Here is a 15,576-nt window from a genome sequence, read left to right as displayed (position 1 = left end):
TTGAATATGTGGGAAGAAAATATTAATAAGTAGAAATTAAAACAGAGAGGATGAGAAGTAGGGAATGAGGAAGAAGCAGGATGGGCTAAGAGGAAGTCTGGGCCATAGCACTACTTACTTTGGCCCTGGGGACACTTCTCCCTGAGTCTCCTGCCGAGGGTGGCTCTGGGCGGGTAGGTATGTCACCCTGGCTCTTACTGGGGACAGAAAACAGCTGCTGCAGTTAGCAAGCCTGGAGAACCCTGTCCAGCCCAGGTGCTGGAAAGCAGGGTTCATTTCTGAAATGACAAAGAAGGGTTCGCTGAAAGAGCGGCTTTCAAATAGCCAAACCAGCTGACTCTGGAGGGAGCTAGAACTAGGTTTTCACCCAGAAGCAGCGGCCGGCTCAGCAGCATGGCGGCATTGAAGATGCAGGGTAAAAGAGAGGGCATTGGGTAGAAGCTGGCTGCGAGCCAGCCACCAGACTCCTGAGGCAAAAGGAAGACTCTGAACCTACCATTTAACTGCGTAAACAGACTCTGGTTGGAAACATTGTCCGACAGAGCCCATGCCACGTGGAAAATATTAAACATTTCCTCTCTTGGCACCTGTTTCTAACAGACTGGAGTGTTGACTATTTTGCAACGATACATAAATTTGGTTTGTTAGCGAACTCCATGGAGAGTCCACATGCCCTGACCAACGTAGCTTATCTCATATTTAAACATGAAAAAAAAAGAAAGTGGCTGAAAGGTTGAGTTCACGGCGCTGTAAACACACAGGCAGGTGCTCTGTCACGCTTCACAGCACAGCACCCACATGAAGCAACAGGAGAAGGAACATAAAATACTGTAAAAAGCAACCAACAGATTTCACCCATAGTGATCTGCTGACCACCACTAGATTCAACTTAATTCCATAAACACCAGTGGTAGAAATCAACTTAGAATATAAACTTACTCTTTAAATAAAAGCTAAGAAGTGAGAGTGATGATTGGGCCTCCAGTGGTTAAAGTCCCCTAATTGTAGAGTAGGTAAATTGGCAAACCTTACTTCCTACTCCATCAAGAAATTGGTGAGGACCTACTCTGGGCTGCTTAGGGAAGACCGTATGTTGTGTGACAATAGTCACAAAGCTAAGAGGCAGGCAGCTGCATTCAGCCCAAAAGGGAGTAGCTATCAGGCTAAGGGCTCAGGCTAGGGTAGTGGAATTGTTAAGAGAGGTTACTCCACAATCAAGTTTAGGACATAACAGGTTAAACAAAGTTAAATAGGTCTCTTCTTTTATAGGCTTCTTTTATAGACTGAGAATCTATAAGAGAAGATAACAGTAGGAAGTGTCTCTCAAATATTTGATTGTAACAGGCTTTTATAAGAGAGCCCACATTAGAAAAAACTGCTCTAAACTTCTTTATTTCATCTGCACCTATGTTGGGGAAGAAGGCTGTGGTCTCAGTGTGATTGTTTATAAGCAAATTTGGTTAGATTGGTAGGAAAAGGGTTGGTCACAACTAGATTAGTGAGTTTCTGAAATGGAAATCAAATTTCCTCAAGCCCCTAAAACTGACTGTGACAAATGGTGACCTAGAGAGGATGCCCCTCCAGATGGGACTCGGGGTTGACCTTTTCTGGATATGCCTCACGCTGCAGGGCTTTAGACAAGACAAATCTACCATCAGATTCTAGTGTGTTTGTTTATTTGTTTTGTTTTTAAAGTGCTGTTTGCAACCTACCAAATTGATTTTATTAACCTTTAAAGGATTGCAATCTGTCATTTGAAAAAACACTAAACTCTATCTGCACCTAAGCATATTGACATTCTTATACCCAGCCAGGCATGGTGGTTCATGCCTGTAATCCTAGCACTTTGGGAGGCTAAAGTGGGAGGATCATTTAAGCCCAGGAGTTTAAGACAAGCCTGGGAAACACAGGGAAACTTTGTCTCTACAAAAAAATTTAAAAATTGGCCAGCATGGTGGGGCATGCCTGCAGTCCCAACTATTCAAGAGGCTGAGGTCTGAGGATTGCTTGAGCCCAGGAGTTTGAGGCTGCAGTGAGCTGAGATCGCACCACTACACTCCAATCTGGGTGATAGAGAAAGACCTTGTCTCTAAAAAAAAAAAAAAAAAATTATTAAATGCTTTTCCTCAAATAATTTCATGCTCACTATTTTATGAGGTAAGAGAAGAACAAATGTGGATTGGAAGGGCTTTAGGACCATGTCTTTCTTTCAGGAAAGGTAGTACCTAGGATCTTCTTCAAGCAGTACAAGATCTGGACCAGAGCCCTGGTTTTGAAAAAGAATACAGAGAACCGTGGTTAGAGCCGTTGTTAACATGTTGCTTTTAAATTTTAAATGTGATTTCATATTCTAATCTTATTCTGTAAGCAACTCACATCTATCTATTTCCTATGTTAGTTCTAATCAAGATTACAGATGAACTCCCAGATAACAGGATTGCTTTGGGTTTGGTCTGCAACACACTGGGTGGCTCTTAGGAGTAGGAAAAAGAAATATTTTTCTTTTCCATCTTAGGTTAATGACTGAGGCATTTATAACAAAAGACAGATAACAAGAGAAAAGCATTAACATTTTCTGTGGCACAGCAGCCTTCAGGAATGAAGACCCAAAGAAAGGACTAAACCTGTGTATTTTTTGTGTGTAGGTCGTTGAAGAAGTGGATGGTTGTGGAGAAGTATGAATGGAAAAAGGCCATGTCTCATGGTAATTAACTGGGGAAAGCTTAGTAAGGCCTGTTTGTTCAGATTCTTCTTTGTGTCCCTGTGTCTTCAGAAATAAGGAGGCTTCTTTGGTCTGGGTATGGGCCGGGCATCTCTGGAATGAAGGCTTTATGACCTGCTTCAAGGGAGGTCATAAATAGAGCAGGTAATTTGGCAAACCTTATTTCATATCTTCATCAAGATTCAAGGGAGAAGGGCAAGGGTAAGGTGAGAGAGACCTTCCTGCTTCTGCCATTTTCTCCAGTTTGGGGCCATTGTGTCCTGAACCCTATCACAGGCAATCACAGGGCAGGTAGGCTTACCTAAAGATGTTCTTTCCTTTCCCTCACAATTAGTGTCTTGATGTCAGCTCCTTGATACTGATCCTGGCTCAGCTTCAGAAGAAAAGCAGAGCCCCAGACCCAGGACTCCCATGGTCTCCTGCTGCACTGAGAAAGATTAATGGTTAAAAAAAGTTGAAAAGATTCTCTTCATACCTGCCTACCATATCAGGGAGGCCTGAGCCTAAAAACCCTGGCCCCACCCTGGGGTGTGGTTTACAAGACCAGCCAGAGACCTTACAGGACCTCCTCACCCTCTGCTGTCCCAATGGCACTTCCAATGAATTTTTTATTTATTTATTTTTTATTTTTAGCTAGCAATTGAATGTGATATTTTGCAAAGCACTGTGGTTTTTCAAGCTTTATTTCGAGGGGTCTAGAAAATATTTTTATTTTCAGTTTTCTTTTTCCACTCTCTTTCTTCTCTGCTTGATTCACTTGATTTCCTTCTTAGTATTTTGTCCGTGAAGTTCCTCAATATTGTTCCTTAGAGTAATATCTGAAATATAAAATGCAATCTTGTTTGGAAAATTAAAAGAAAACTATAAGTGCAGATAATGGGGCTTGAGGAGCAGCGGGAGAGAAGTGGGGTAGCTGCAGGGGCTGGAGGGCCATAGTCCAGTGAGAATGGCAAATGATTCGATATAATTTCAAGACTAAAAAAATATAGATTTTTACCATCCTAAATCCATTTAACTGCTCAAATGATTATTGCTCCCCTGGTGTTTATAAAAACATTGCAGTGAAAGGAGACAGACTTACACAGACTTAAAAGAGTTTTTAGAACCCATTAAACCCACTGTCTGTTTTAGTTTTGCCCGATTGTTATGAATCCTAACTTAACCATTTCACTGTCTACAGAAAAGGGACAGTGGCATTCTTTGGTCAAGGGGTGGCTCTGGACACCGCCTCTGCATGCCTAGCTCTGCCAACAACTCTCTAGGTGATCAAGGGCAAGTCACCTCACCTTGCCAAGCCTGTTTCCTCCTTTTAAAATGGGAGGTCGGCTGGGCGCGGTGGCTCGTGCCTGTATCCCAGCACTTTGGGAGGCTGACGAGTGTGGATCACCTGAGGTCAGGATTTCGAGACTAGCCTGGCCAACATGGTGAAACCCTGTCTCTACCAAAATTACAAAAATTAGCCGGGCGTGGTGACACACACCTGTAATCCCAGCTACTCAGGAGGCTGAGGCAGGAGAATTGCTTGAACCCAGGAGAAAGAGGCTGCAGTGAACTGAGATCATGCCATTGCACTCCAGCCTGGGCAACAGAGCAAGAGCGAGATTTTGTCTCAAAAATAAATAAATAGGTTGGGCACAGTGGTTCACACCTGTAATCCCAGCACTTTGGGAGGCCAAGCCCGGTGGATCACCTGAGGTTGGGAGTTTGAGACCAGCCTGACCAATATGGTGAAACCTCATCTCTACTAAAAATAGAAAAAATTAGCCAAGCGTGGTGGCGCATGGCTGTAATCCCAGCTACTCAGGAGACTGAGGCAGGAGAATCGCTTGAACCCGCGAGGTGGAGAGCCAAGATCGCACCATTGTACTCCCGCCTGGGCAACAAGAGCGAAACTCGTCTCAAAAAATAATAATAATAATAATAATAAATAAATAAAAATTAAAAGTGAAATGAGGGATCATTCACAATTGTACTCAGGGTATTGTCAGGATTAAATGAAACAATGTGTGGAAAGTCCTCACTAAAACGTCTGTCATCTGGTGAATGCTCAATACATTATATTTTGGGGCACTACATGAATAGAATTACTGCAAGTAAACCAAGATTCAGTGACTGGCAGAGAGTTCCATGAAAGCCCTGCAAGAGACGGAGATGGCAGGGGAAAGCTCCCTGCAGGCCTTTTGCGCCGTGTATTGAACACAGCTGATTTCAACCTGGAGTGATTTGCTCCCCAGGGGACATTTTCACACTGGTGTGTGTGTTGATGGGAGTGGGGAGGGCTACTGGCATCTGCTGGGTAGGGCCAGAGATGCTGCTTAACATCCTGCATTGCACAGGAGAGTCCCTGCAACAGAGTTATCTGGCCTCAAATGCCAGCCGTGCAGAGGTTAGGACTAGCACAAGAGGACTAGCACAGTCCCTTTAGCCTTTTAGGTCCAGGAGCAATGCTTTCCTTTATGGCTAAAAATAGTTGTAAATGGAATTGAAACCGCCCTTGCAAAGATGATGACAATGAGAGAACTCTAGCATGGCCAACTCCATCTTGCTTCTAGCCTCAAAGGCTGGCTATCCTTGCTCAGTCGCAGGCACAGGCCAGGTTACCCATGGGAGGAATTTAGTTTATAGCTTAACTTTGAAGCAAGGATGATAACAGTTCCTTTCTTAAACGGATCCCTTCCTTGTTCCAGGGCTGAAAACATCTTTGTACGACCAATAAAATACCACAAGATTAGGATTATGAAGTTGAACCATTTCAAAATAATACAAACATTGAATAGCCTTCTTGGTTTGGCGGGGGAATGATGGCAGTATACGGAATACACTGACCTTGCCACTTTATGAGCAAAAGGTAGTTGTGGCTTACAAAAGAATGTTTCATAATATCCACAGGAAGTGAATAAAGATTCCCCTGTTGTCCCATTTGAATGCTATGCCACAGTTAGGAAGGTCAAAAAGTTTGATTATAGGGCCACCTTTGTGGTAAGAATGGAGGTTCCAGTAATCTTCATAAAGTTGGTAGAAGTGGGTTGCATAAAATGTTTCAAAGTTAGAATGCCCCTCAGAGCACTGAAACTTTTGGTCATAGAGGGAAACATCTGCAGGCAAATGACTTTATGACGAGCATTATATTTTTCACGATCAGCATTATATTTTGAAGAGCTCCCCAACTGACCATGATATAATAACGACGTCTATCTTCAAAACACTTAGCACTAGAGAGAGGCTTTAATGGAAGCTGAAGATCTGTGCGGTCAGAAAGAAATCTCCTTGACAGCCACATGAGTGAAAAAGACAGCATGGAGTAATGCTCAGTGGTAGGGAGAGCACTGATCCAGGAACCCGAAGATCCCACCGGCTTCTGACTTACTGTGCATGTGGTCTCGGGCAGTCTCCAAGCCCTTTAGTTCAGTCCCGTCAGTAAAATGAGGATGGATGTTAGCATCTGCTCTATGTACCCCAGTGGGCTGTGAACACTTGCGAAAGCTTCACGAATCACTGACTAAACAATCAGTGTCTTACTGTTCTTGTCAAAAGGTAATGAGAGTTAGAATCAAATTGTATCCTATTAAGGAAATATGTTTATAACCAAATTATTTCCTAAGAACTTCATGCTTCCTGGCATAGTCTTTCATTTCTCTCCTAACATAAAATCTGTCCGGAAACCTATGTTTCACTAGGTAGAAAGTTGCATATCCAGTAAACATATTTTCTAATGTCTTATTTTATGGCCATCTCCTGTGGTCATCTAGATAGGATATTTTGGAGGTGATCCTAGTCAGAGATCTTTTCATGACAATGGAGAGAAACCCACCCAAGTTAGTACAAATGAAAGCGAATTACAAAAACTAAATAAAAAGCAGCAGATCATCTCACATGCATCCCAATCAAAGTAGAGCCACTCTTCATATAAATCTCATCCCAAACCCACAAATGACAAAATCAGCCCCGTCAATTCCCTCAAGCTTATATGACCTTACTGATCCAGTACTCATCACTGATGTACTACAATTTCTTTCTTTTTTTCTTTTTCTTTTTTGAGGTGTAGTCTTGCTCTGTTGCCCAGGTCGGAGTGCAATGGTGCGATCTTGGCTCACTGCAGCCTCCACCTCCCAGGTTCAAGCGATTCTCCTGCCTCAGCCTCCTGAGTAGCTGGGATTACAGGCACGCACCACCACGTCTGGCTAATTTTTTGTATTTTTAATAGAGACAGGTTTTTGCCATGTTGGTCAGGCTGGTCTGGAACTCCTGATCTCGTGATCCGCCCGCCTTGGCCTCCCAAAGTGCTGGGTTTACAGGCGTGAGCCACCACACCCGGCTGATGGACTACAATTTCTGCATCCCTTAGTTTAATCTCTTTCCTTCTTCCTTCATCTTCTTGCCTGCAAAGCAGATGCCATGCTGTTGTCTCCACATCAGCTTCCTTTTTAGCACTTCAAGTTCAGAGTGCATATCACTAAAGCAATAGAGGGACAAAGACATTGGGAAGGGTACTTATACAGAACCACCTTTGGATAAGGTGCTTAACCTCTCAACGCCTCAGTTTCCTCCTCTGCAAAATAGGAATAATAGTATTCCCAACCATAGTGCCTGATCCATGATGCTCAGCATCAGCCATTGTCATTATTAATTTTAGGGACAGGTAAACGTATGAAACTGACCAAAAGCAGGCATAGAACTGCATAATCCAAACTCTATCAAATTCTAAAATAAGATGAGCTGTATTGAGTTTGTCAGGTACGTTTCCAACGTAGGTGATTTGGCCTCCGTCTTGAAGGAGGTGATGGAAATGACTTGGTGGAGAGAGATGTTTTGGTTTTCAATGGCTATGTAACAACTCATCCCAAAACATAGTGGCTTAAAGCAATAGCAGTTATTCATTTACCTACAATTCTGCAGTTGGGCAGGACTTGGCAGGAATGACTCACCTCTGCTGTACATGGCATCTATGAGCTGGGCCATCCAAGATGACCTTTTTACTTACATGATGGCATATCAGGTAACAGCTGGCCAGGCATCTCTCTTTCCGTGTTATCTCCACCTGGCTAGCTCCGGCTTTCTGTCATCATGACAGTTTCAGGATAGTCGGACTTCTTACAATGTGGCCCGCTTCTCCCAAGTACAAGAGGAGAAGCTTCTAGATCTTGGTGCCTGGACTCGGGAGTCCCAGAAATACTTTTCACCACACTGTATGCATTGCTCGAAACAGGCATAGGGCCAGCCCCGCTCCAAGAGGAGAAGACTGTACAAGCGCATGAGTCTCAGGAGGTGTGGCTTACTGGGCTGCCCATGAAAGGGACGATAACAGATTAACACAGAAGCTTAGCTGCAGGAGATGGTACATGTGAAAATCAAAGCAAAGAAAACACACCAGGATCAGCCAAGATGAGCATGAGAACTGTGAAAAAGACTGGCCTGGCTGTTGTTTTGAGGGGTAGAAATAGAATCTGAGGGTTTATTCAAATCTAAGAGAGTTCTATCATATCCCCTGTACCGTAAGATTTAAAGGTTCAAACTACGGAGTAACAGAAATCCCCCACGTGTCCCTGGAAGCCATTGTCTTTTGAGAATTTGAATAATGTCTTCCTTCAACTCTAGGTCAAATTTACCTGTTGAACTCCTGTCAGTTTTTTAAACTGGGAGGCTCAGGAGCAGATACCAACTGTCACAAAGGCCCTGAGTCAGGCCTCTAATAGGAAGTTCATGTCCATGGTCGTTTTTTTCTTTTGCTGTCTAGTATAGTACTTTTCCTATATATTTTTTCCCTCTATTTCTCTGTTTCCTGAAGCAGTAAAACCCTTAGTTTTCATCGGCTGATTATCTTCCATAGGTATAGATCTAGAAAACTTCCCAAGGAAACAGCTCTGGGCTTGATTGATCCAGGGTGCCGTTTGGGGAGCTGCTCTCTGTCCCACGGTGCGGGTGTATGGGGTGGGTATAGGGGAAGATCTGAGGTAGGTGAGGGGGTAGGGGGAGTGGTATTCAGTGTGACTGCTCATCTGGGGCTTGCAGTGTATGCACCAGTGCTTCTCTCTCCTGGCCAAGAAACAGAGAGCTTAGGCCTGCCTCCGAGAGTCACTTCTCTCCCCTAGAGGGCTGGCAGAGCCTGACACCAGCAAGGTGTGCCCGCCACAGAGAAGGCATCACAGCTACATGTTAATTAACCAAGAGGACATGGTCTAACTTCACGTCTCATTGTCAGAAAACGTTTTTACCAGAGGACGTCATGCCAGGAATTCAGAATTTGTGCTGAGCTGCGCCCTGCCCTGCAGTTACAGCTGAGAGAAGGTCAAGCCTCCCTCTTCCTTAGCCCCTGCCTCCTCTTGTCTCTGCCTTCTAAGGGAACCACTGCCTCACTCTAGCCCTCCAGAGATTCCATCCCCCTCCTCCTTTCCTCATTCTAGTCACCAAACGTCTCTATGGTGCCTTCGGAATGTGAGATTTTTTTTAAAGCACACAGTTTTGTTTTAAAGCACACAGTTTTGTTTTAAAGCAGCGTTAGTCTCGGGGTTCATGAATTAAAACATCACACTTAACTAGACCATTATCTCATTCATGGCTAACTCCTCATGGCTAGATCCCCTGCACCCACTCTTTCTGCCAGTTCCTAGGACTGTTGAAACAGGAATGAGCTATAAACTGGTTTGAGGATGGTGCAGGGAGCTTCAAGATGAACTTTCCTTTTTCTGTTCATCAGAAGGAAAAGAAATTAGATTTTGGAGTCATTTGACAAGGGGTAGGAGCGGGGCAAGGAAACAGTTACTTAATTATTAATAATCTTTTTAGCAGTCGGATAGGTTTATCACTGAGGAAACCCCACGGGAGGTCATGTTACCGCCCTGGCACAGAGGAGTTCCGTCCACAGCTGTTGAATGATGCGTGAGTATCACCCCGCAAGGAATCCCTCCCCTGCTTGGTATTTTATATTTTGTTCCCTCAGTTTGTCCCTTAGGACTCTTCTTCCATCACAGACTGTATCAACGGAAAACAAGAGATGAGTTTCTTAGAAACAGCTTCTGTCAACAGTCCCTGCACCTCCCTCCACCTCCTCTGCCAAAAGTGGTGAGGCTGTAAACAGCTTTTATCAGAAAACTGGCACTTGGAAGACATAAAACCAATTAGGGAGCTGTGAAATGACTCAAGAGAGCATGATTGGAGAGCTAGAAGGACGAATACACACATACCAGACAAGAGCCTTTAAGATGTAACCTTTTGGAAGACAGCATGGATTGTAAATAGTCAAGCTCTAAGTTTAATCATTTGGTAGTTACTGAACTTCTTTAGATACGTGTGTGTGTGTGTGTGTGTGTGTGTGTGCTTTGTACAGTTGCTGGGCTGAAGAGATTTATCAAGGGGAAAGTCTAGATAGTTCTTCAGGGAAATGTTTTAGGTGTTCTTTTGCCTTGTGTATTAATCTGCTCAGGCTGCCAGAACAAAGTATCAAAGACCGCGTGGCTTAAACAACAGAAATGTATTTTCTTGCAGTCCTGGAGGATGGACGTCCAAGATCAGGGTCCCAGCAGAGTTGGATTGCCCTCAGGTCTCGCTCCTTGGCTTGCACATGGTTGCTCACCTGCTGCCTCTTCACACAGTCGTTCCTCTTCAGGTGTGGACCCCAGGTGCCTCTCCCTTTTCTTACAAAGATATCAGTCAGATTAGATTAGGGCCCCATCCAATGACCTCGTTTAACCTATTACCTCTTTTTAAAAAATTAAAAACAAATAGAGGCAGGGTCTCACGATGTTGTCCAAGTTAGTCTTGAACTCCTGGGCCCAAGTGATCCTCCCACCTCAGCCTCCCAAAGTGTTGGGATTACCAGCGTGAGCCACTATGCCCGGCCACCTAATTACCTCTTTAAAGGCCCTTTGACATACACATTTTGGAAGGACATAATCTATCCACAACATCTTGTTTGCTTGCGTTGGGTGCCAAGTAACACTCTTTCTTCCCTGTACCCTGTCTTTCTGCCAGTTCCTACGATTGTTGAAATAGGAATGGGCTGTAAACAGGTGAGGAAATTGTACAGGGAGCTTCCATAGCTTTCCTTTTTCTGTTTGTCAGAAGGAAAAGAAATTAGATTTCAGAGTCATTTGACAAGGGGTGGGAGGGGGCAAGGAAATAATTATTAGTAATCTTTTCAGAAGTTCTGTAAGTTTATCAGAGGAAAACCCGTGGGAGGTCACATTATAGTGTTTTCATTTGAATCTAGGACAAAGAATGGGCTTGGTAGCTATAGTTTCTCTCCAAATCTAGGAATGCATAACACTGGTAGGTTTTAGTCTCCAAGGGTGTCTTGTGTAGCAGTAGAAACCAAATTCACTACAAAGGAGAGGCTGGAGCAAGTTGTCATGTGATGCCGCCAACTTGCCAGGTCAGGACTTGCCACCACAGCCCAACTAGCTGGCAGTCCCCTGCCAGGATACAAAAACCCTTTAATGACCTGCAGAAACCAGATGGCAGGCTTTGCTTTTCAAAGGAAAGAGATCATGTCAGGACCTCTGGAATTAAAGGTCCAGATTATTTTAAAAGGACTGGATATAATGCTGTTTGTGCAAAAGATTTTTTTTTCATATTATGTAAGTTTTTCAAGGTGCCTACGATTATTCAGTAGTCTAGAAGAATATACACTATAGAAAGAGATCAACCATGTTTCCTCTGGATGGTGGGATTATAGGTTTCTTCTTTTAATTTACTTGCACTTTGTAATTTTTTAACAAAGAGGTTGACATTCTTAATAATAAAAAGGTTTTTTTCAAAGATAGGAGCATTTTCAATTTGTTATTTTAGTCTTTCACTTACTCTACTAGCACTTGACAGCATAGAAATATCACCTTTATTCAGTGAGTTTGCTCATCAATGCCACATATTAAAATGTGTGTAACTGCCAATGTCTTAGATGAGAGTGACTGGATGTGATGACTTTAGTGTGGCTCTGGGAGACATATCTTCCGTATGACTAGGGTTACTGGAGCTCTATGTTTCATGTCCAGGAGAAACAGGTAGGTCTTCTAATCTCTCCGAAGGAAGAAATTTCCTGATAGCTTAATACCTGATTTAACCTTAGCCAACCAAGATACTTTATTTGAAATGCAATTGTGTTTACTTGCTTTCTTTATGAGAATGGGAAATGACATCAGAAAGAAATGATATTGTATGTTTTTGCCTTTACTTTTACGTCAAGGACTACTGAAATCATTTAGTTTCAGAAGCACTTTATCTGTAATAAACACCATCATGAAGAGAGGCTTACATTTCCCTTTTAGGCTACCTAAATACTTTTCTTGTCAAATAATAGCAAATGGAATTATTTACACAATTGAAGAAATTCTTTAATATTGAATACGTAAATTTATCAAGTTTGCCTTATATAGCTACTTCTATTGTGTTTTTGAGAACCATAGAGGTTTTTCATGGAAAAGGACACATCCAGAGATACTGGGAGAGTATGTGTATGATTTTCAACCAAAGACTTAGCTTTTAACAAGGATAATTTTCTTAACTATAAAAACCCTTATTGACCCAAAATAAGAAAAGGCTTGAGTTAAAATTAGAAAAAAAAATCTTAGAGAATACACTTAAAAACTACTCCTTGGGGCTGGGCTCATGCCTGTAATCCCAGCACTTTGGGAGGCCGAGGAGGGCGGATCACAAAGTCGGGAGATCGAGACCATCTTGGCTAACACGGTGAAACCCCGTCTCTACTAAAAATACAAAAAATTAGCCGGGCGCGGTGGAGGGTGCCCATAGCCCCAGCTACTCGGGAGGCTGAGGCAGGAGAATGGCGTGAACCCAGGAGGCAGAGCTTGCAGTGAGCCAAGATCATGCCACTGCACTCCAGCCTGGTGACAGAGCAAGACTCCATCTCAAAAACAAAACAAAACAAAACAAAACAACAACAACAAAAACTCAAAACTTTATTTTAACTCATATTTCATATGTTTGATTTCATATAAACTCACTGAGCTTATTTTGCAGAGGTATGCAAAAGTCATTCTTGTTAGCACAGTGATTGATTCTTTTACTTAATTTGATTTCTTTTCCTTCATAGGGAATATATTAGTTTCCCAAGTCCATTGGAAAACTAGCAATGATAAAACTACATCATTTAGCCGGGCGTGGTAGCTCACGCCTGTAATCCCAGCACTTTGGGAGGCCGAGGCTGGCAGATCACCTGAGGTCAGGAGTTCGAGACCAGCCTGACCAACATGGAGAAACCCCGTCTTACTAAAAATACAAAAAATCAGCCAGGCTTGGTGGCACATGCCTGTAATCCCAGCTACTTTGGAGGCTGAGGCAGGAGAATAACTTGAACCTGGGAGGCAGAGGCTGCAGTGAGCTGAGATCACACCATTACACTCTAGCTTGGGCAACAAGAGCGAAACTCCGTCTCAAATAAATAAATAAATAAATAAATAAATAAGTAAAATACGAAAAATTAGCTGAACATGGTGGCAGGCACCTATAATCCCAGCTACTCAGGAGGCTGAGGCAGGAGAATCTCTTGAAAGTGGGCAGCGGAGGTTGCAGTGAGCCAAGATCATGCCATTTGCACTCCAGCCTGGGCAACAAAAGCAAAACTCTGTCTCAAAAAAAAAAAAGAATGACATCATTTTAAAGCTGTTTTCTAGTCCAGAGCAATTTCTAATTAGACTTTGTGAAAACAGTTTTGATTTTATTTAAATAAATAAATGGGTTTATTAATTTGTCAAGGACTTAACGAAAGTGTTATACTTTTAAATGAGGTACCAGAATAAAAGACCAAAACACTTAATATGCCCAATGCATGCTCACTGTTGGCACACGGAACTTTCAGAGAATGATGAGTCCATGGTGTGGAGGGAATGGAATCTCTGAGTACAAACTAAAGAGTTCCCATTCTGTATTCTTACACTTAGTTACTTACCAACCTCTTTACTGATGGCCTCCTGGGTTCCTGTCTTAAGATTCAGTGTAAATGCAGCAAGTCCTGAGTTATCTAGTCTCATCTTAAGCCAACTCCATTGACCAGAGCAACCAATGGAAAATGCTAATGACTCTTAGGCATGCATGGTAAGTTTAAACATAATGTATGGTTCATGACCAGCCTGGGCAGCATGGTGAAACCCCGTCTCAACAAAAAATACAAAAATTAGCCAGGTGTGGTGGTATGTGCCTGTAGTCCCAGCTACTTGGGGTGGTGGGGGGCTGAGGTGGGAGGATTACTTGAGCCCTGGAGGTTGAGGCTGCTATGAGCTGAGATCACACCACTGCACTCCAGCCTGGGTGGCAGAGTAAGACCCTGTCTCAAACAAATTAAATTTAATTTAATTTAAAAAAAAAACCTCATAATGTGTGGAGGCACAGGAGGATTGCCAAATGTCCTTCACAAAAATTCTAGTCAGCCCCTGTGAAAATTAAAAAGGATATTTACATTTCGACTACGAATGTGCTGCTATTGTTGCCTGAAGCTTTTATTTCTGCATTTTTAATTTTAAAAAATTAACGGCTTACCTTCAGAACAATTGTAGGAAATATTACACAAGACACAAAGTCCATTTCTAGCAGACTCTACTTGCTTTCTGTTTCACTCCTGGGTTAACACATTCTTCCTAACACTGAACATTTGTCTATGCCGGTGGTGTTCGAGACAGGAATTGAAACACTTTTGCAAATTTGAATTCACATGCCACCTTGTGAGTTCTGGTTAAATGTGCCAATTAGACAATTATACTTACTATCACTCCCTCTGGAAATAGCTCCTAAATGACATTAAATAATTTTAAACGGCAATGTGATTTTAAAAGTCACAAAAACAAAGAGAACAAAAGAAAAAAACGAAGTAGCATAAAAAAACTAGAAGCTGGAAGTGTTTGCACTAAATGATTTAGGGCAAGGTTTCTCAACCTTGGTACTATTGACATTTTGAGCCATATAATGTTTCACTGCAGATGGCATCTGTAGCAGCACCCCTGGTCTCTAGCCACAACTAGAAATACCTCGTTATTGCCAAATGTTCCTGAGGGTAAAATTGCCCCTGGCTGAGAACCACTGATTTGGGAAATAAGAAAAATCAAAATGTATCCCCAGGAAAAGTCTAGAACCAGGCTTACTCTGGCCGAAGGATGCCCCACTCCCCTCACCTCCGACCTCCCAAAATAAAAAACTCAGGAGCTAGAGGCACCAGGCAGAAAACATCACTGGTTAAAAATCTGTAAAAGAGGTAGGTTGAATTCTCTGTATGTCCTCTGCTTTAAAGATTCATTCTTTAAAGAGGCTGAATCTTGGGGCTCCAAGGTTGAAGACACCAGGCACAGCTGAGGGTGAAAGTTCCATACTGAATGTGGGCATTATATAGAAACCTACTAAACAAGTGTGGGATCCTAGTTCTTTGCTCAACTCAAATTCTAAGAACACTGGCATCTAGGTACCTACTTTTTAGGGAGGAGACTGGAAGATTCTTCTGATAAAAACAGACCGAGCCATTAGCAGAAAAAAAATTGACTGTCACTCCAATTTAGTGAATTGTCCTGGCCAGATCACCCTAAACCCTAAGTAAAATCTACCAGTCAATGTCCTCTCCCTCTCTTCTCCACACATATCTTCTAATTACAGGCTTTTCAATGCCTCACTCACAGGCAAATAGCCAAGAATGGCCAAGCATTTAAAGAAAGCCTCCGGGATGGAAGAGAAAAAAAGAAACAGGAAGGAACTGAGAGAAAACAGAAATATTGGGGAGCAGATGCAAAGTTCAAAAATGTTTTAAGTGAAGCTTCCCTTCTCAGCTTGGTTTCCAAATAGCATTTGCCACTGGACTAGGGGCACAGAAATATCCTCTTGTTTCAGAAAATGTAAAAATGTGCAAGGAATGATGAGGTGAT

At 42.7% G+C, this 15,576-nt stretch overlaps 1 long non-coding RNA gene across 1 annotated transcript in view; it reads left to right on the top strand.

Annotated features, from left to right (window-relative positions):
* Window positions 1-10,224: 10,224 nt before the first annotated feature.
* The window catches only part of LOC126952329 (uncharacterized), a 50,846-nt gene continuing 45,494 nt past the window's right edge, over window positions 10,225-15,576 (top strand). Inside the window, exons 1-2 of the long non-coding RNA XR_007724843.1 lie at window positions 10,225-10,338; window positions 13,615-13,768. This is a non-coding gene — a long non-coding RNA (uncharacterized LOC126952329). The remainder of the gene's footprint in view (window positions 10,339-13,614; window positions 13,769-15,576) is intronic.

This window comes from Macaca thibetana, chromosome 4 (genome assembly GCF_024542745.1).
Source record: "Macaca thibetana thibetana isolate TM-01 chromosome 4, ASM2454274v1, whole genome shotgun sequence".
Lineage (NCBI taxonomy): Eukaryota > Metazoa > Chordata > Mammalia > Primates > Cercopithecidae > Macaca > Macaca thibetana.
The sequence above is the reverse complement of the archived record's forward strand: the minus strand, read 5'-3'. Positions and strand labels throughout refer to the sequence as shown.